General features: G+C 48.3%; 4 non-coding genes across 4 annotated transcripts; all 4 read left to right on the forward strand.

The window, feature by feature from the left end:
• The first annotated feature begins 2548 nt into the window (after positions 1–2548).
• On the forward strand, positions 2549–2621 carry Pmar_PMAR002258. Its single transcript has one exon. It is a non-coding gene; the product is annotated as a tRNA-Arg (tRNA).
• A 298-nt stretch (positions 2622–2919) lies between these two features.
• On the forward strand, positions 2920–2992 carry Pmar_PMAR002259. The gene has a single exon. It is a non-coding gene; the product is annotated as a tRNA-Arg (tRNA).
• Positions 2993–3292: 300 nt separating this feature from the next.
• On the forward strand, positions 3293–3365 carry Pmar_PMAR002260. Its single transcript has one exon. It is a non-coding gene; the product is annotated as a tRNA-Arg (tRNA).
• Positions 3366–3658: 293 nt separating this feature from the next.
• Positions 3659–3731, forward strand: Pmar_PMAR002261. Its single transcript has one exon. It is a non-coding gene; the product is annotated as a tRNA-Arg (tRNA).
• The last annotated feature ends 26 nt before the right edge of the window (positions 3732–3757 follow it).

A 3757-nucleotide genomic window follows, 5' to 3' on the forward strand; every position in this document is an offset into this window, starting at 1 on the left:
TAGAGATTCTAGCAGTGAAGACATCTGGGTCTTCTCGCTTTCGGTAGCCTTAATGTGAAATGCATTTCGTGAAAATAAGCCTAGCGGATCTCACTCAACTGCTATCAAGCGGACTGAGGGTGAACGATAGCATCAAAGGTTAGTTTATGTGAGTGGTGACTCCAATTTTGGAAGCGGACATGTGTCGCGTAATATGGAGTATCGATCTGATTATTCGTTCTAGGGATCACCATCGGGGACAGTGACTGCGCGCAGAACCCATTGGTGGGTCTACCAACGAGCAGTTGAGGAGGCGCAATATGCTATATTATGAGGCTTGTGAGACCTCGATAATTGGTCAGACTCAGCAGACATCCGGGCATTACTGAGGTTCGATGGTCCCGACTAAGATGATCTAAGTATTTTTTGTGATCCGAATTTTCAGTCTGATTCGAGGTGGTACCCCATTGGTGAAGGGCCTTCACTGAAGGCTTCACCGTGGAGCAAAGCTAACAGGGACCGAGCATTAGTACGTCAGATGTCCACCGCACAACAGTCCGGGAGCCGATTAAAGTGCTAAGGCGTTCCGAGTTCCGAGTCCAAGTACTCGGTTACCGAGTTCCGAGCCTTGGAAACCCCACTCCGAGAGTCCACGGATTAAAGTGCGATACCTCGGAAAAGTCGATTTCCCGAGGGCTTTTTCCGAGAACTCGGACCGAGTCACTTTCCCCGAATTAAAGTGCACAACGGCATCACGAGCTCGGTCTCGGAAAAAACACGTAACTCGGAAACACTCGGAATCTGTCACTCGAACTTAGCTGCTCTACTCTGCTCCACTCGAATCGCTGCTCGTGGCAGAATCAATATCCGAGTCGACCACCTCTTCTTGCTCTGCCTTGTGCTCGATGAGGAAGTTACGGATGAGCCAATAATGTTATTGAGAATAACTTATTGCACGTAGCTTGTATGTATTTGAGGTGGTTTCTGCTACCTTGGCGCATGGTTGCGTTTTTCCAAGCTCGGATCCAAATTTCCGGGAGTTCAAAGACCCTGAAAACTTTTCGAACTTGGAACTCGGAAAGCTCAGCACTTTAATCGAAAATCGGAAAATGGCTTCACTCGGAACCGAGTGTATGCAATTCCGAGCTCGGAAAAAAGCTTGGAATTTTGAACGCACTTTAATTCGTAGTTTTTATCCGAGCTCGGAAAAGCCGCTTTTCCGAGAACTTGGACTCGGAAATCAGAGCACTTTAATCGGCTCCGGGTATGGACAACGAATTGACTGAGCCTCGATTCGGGTGGCCACTGTCCCAGGGTCAGATAGGGACCGGATCAAAACCTCACTCTCTTCACCATAACTTCAGTTTACAAACACGATAAGTCCCATCGGTCGAGCGGTAACGAACGAGTCTCGGGACAGTCTCCGTCGGACACTCGGGGGGGTTCATCCCAAAATTGACGGTTGACCAAGAAAGTGTGAGGAAATGAGTAAAGGGTGCAAGAAACACAGACAGTTATGTGGCAGTCAAATTTAGCTGTTGATCGTAGTGGGTAGTGTATGGGGAGGCATGAGTAGTCAAGCGAGGGTCATAGGCCAGAGGCTCTGGCCCAGAGAGCACCGAGTTGACTCTCTGTGGCAGATGAGAGTATCCCATAATCTCGCTGCTACTTATGCGGAGCGAAGCATCCAGCGTTGCAAGTTTCGGAGAATTTTTCGACAGAACTTCGAGGTTGAGACTTTCGGATCTCACTAGTTCTGTAGCAACGTATCATGCTTTCGCCCCACTACCCACTACTCCCAACTAACTAAATGAATGGATGTTATTGGACAACAGACATTCGACAATAGTATGGTAGATTGTTCAGGGTGAACCAGCGAGCGAGTAAAGTTGAATGAACGTCAATTTATTGGGCTAGGTCAACAAACGAGCGAATGGTTTGTGATGTGGTTGGGGGGTGTTTGATCGATTAATATCCAGTTACCATTTAGTTAATGGGGACTTTCCTGAACCCACCCGCCCGCATCCGGTTTAAGTTGGTTTGGGAGGCATGAGTAGTCAAGCGTGGGTCATAGGCCAGAGGCTCTGGCTCAGAGAGCACCGAGTTGACTCTCTGTGGCAGATGAGAGTATCCCATAATCTCGCTGCTACTTATGCGGAGCGAAGCATCCAGCGTTGCAAGTTTCGGAGAATTTTTCGACAGAACTTCGCGGTTGAGACTTTCGGATCTCACTAGTTCTGTAGCAATGTATCATGCTTTCGCCCCACTACCCACTACTCCCAACTAACTAAATGAATGGATGTTATTGGACAACAGACATTCGACCATAGTATGGTAGAGTGTTCAGGGTAAACCAGCGAGCGAGTAAAGTTGACTAACGGTACAAGAAGATTGTTGGTCTGCCAACAAGCGATCTCCAATGAATTGACCCCTTTAAGAACACTATGTAATGGAGGCCCCTCTATGAGGAGCGAGAGTTTTGCGATCTATTCAGCGTGTCGGATGGGAAACCATGTGTGCCATGAAGTCAATGGGGCGCAGAGATGGTGGGACAAATCTCAAACTCATTGGTCTCGTGGCCTAATGGATAAGGCGTTGGCCTTCGGAACCAAAGATTGTGGGTCCGAGTCCCATCGAGATCGTCTTTACGCCGGAAAGCGCCCATATACGGATGCCACTGGCCGTACAGATGTTGGTTGATTGTATACCCTTGTGACTCGTCGGAATACATGCCGAAGCTAACGGTACAAGAAGATTGTTGGTCTGCCAACGAACGATCTCCAATGAATTGACCTCATTTAGAACACTATGTTATGGGGGCCCCTCTATGAGGAGCAAGAGTTTTGTGATCTATTCAGCGTGTCGGATGCGAACTCATGTGTGCCGTTAAGTCAGTGTTGCGCATAGTGACGAGATAGTGGGATAAATCTCAAACTCGTTGGTCTCGTGGCCTAATGGATAAGGCGTTGGTCTTCGGAATCAAAGATTGTGGGTTCGAGTCCCACCGAGATCGTCTTCAAGCCGAAAAGTGCCCATATACGGATGCCACTGGCCGTACAGATGTCGATGTTGATTGTACACCCTTGTGACTCGTCGGAATACATGCTGAAGCTAACGGTACAAGAAGATTGTTGGTCTGCCACCAAGCGATCTCCAATGAATTGACCCCTTTAAGAACACTATGTAATGGGGGCCCCTCTATGAGGAGCAAGAGTTTTGTGATCTATTCAGCGTGTCGGATGCGAACTCATGTGTGCCGTTAAGTCAGTGTTGCGCATAGTGACGAGATAGTGGGATAAATCTCAAACTCGTTGGTCTTGTGGCCTAATGGATAAGGCGTTGGTCTTCGGAACCAAAGATTGTGGGTTCGAGTCCCACCGAGATCGTCTTCAAGTCGAAAAGTGCGCATATACGGATGCCACTGGCCGTACAGATGTCGATGTTGATTGTACACCCTTGTGACTCGTCGGAATACATGCTGAAGCTAACGGTACAAGAAGATTGTTGGTCTGCCACCAAGCGATCTCCAATGAATTGACCCCTTTAAGAACACTATGTAATGGAGGCCCCTCTATGAGGAGCGAGAGTTTTGCGATCTATTCAGCGTGTCGGATGGGAAACCATGTGTGCCATGAAGTCAATGGGGCGCAGAGATGGTGGGACAAATCTCAAACTCATTAGTCTTGTGGCCTAATGGATAAGGCGTTGGTCTACGGAACCAAAGATTGTGGGTTCGAGTCCCATCGAGATCGTTTTTACGCCGGAAAGCGCCCATATA

The sequence above is a fragment of the Perkinsus marinus genome (genome assembly GCF_000006405.1).
Source record: "Perkinsus marinus ATCC 50983 genomic scaffold scf_1104296957164, whole genome shotgun sequence".
Taxonomy (NCBI): domain Eukaryota; phylum Perkinsozoa; order Perkinsida; family Perkinsidae; genus Perkinsus; species Perkinsus marinus.